Genomic DNA, 439 nt, shown 5'->3' on the forward strand with positions numbered 1-439 from the left:
TACTCTTTATTTCTTTCTCCTGCCTGATTGCCCTGGCCAGAACTTCCAACACTATGTTGAATAGGAGTGGTGAGAGAGGGCATCCCTGTCTTGTGGCACTTTTCAAAGGGAATGCTTCCAGTTTTTGCCCATTCAATATGATATTGGCTGTGGGTTTGTCATAAATAGCTCTTATTATTTTGAGATACATCCCATCAATACCTAGTTTATTGAGAGTTTTTAGCGTGAAAGGCTGCTGAATTTTGCCAAGATGGTTTCCTATGGCTACTGTAACAAATTATCCCAAATTGGGTGGCTTATAACAACAGAAATTTATTATTTCACACTTCTGGAGGACAAAAATCTGATATGAGTACAGTAACATGCTACATGTTGACATTTTAGTAAACCACAGACCGCATATCCTACGGTGGTCTTATAAGATTACAAAGGAGCTGGC

Source organism: Colobus angolensis, unplaced genomic scaffold (genome assembly GCF_000951035.1).
Source record: "Colobus angolensis palliatus isolate OR3802 unplaced genomic scaffold, Cang.pa_1.0 Scaffold237, whole genome shotgun sequence".
In the NCBI taxonomy this organism is placed as follows: domain Eukaryota; kingdom Metazoa; phylum Chordata; class Mammalia; order Primates; family Cercopithecidae; genus Colobus; species Colobus angolensis.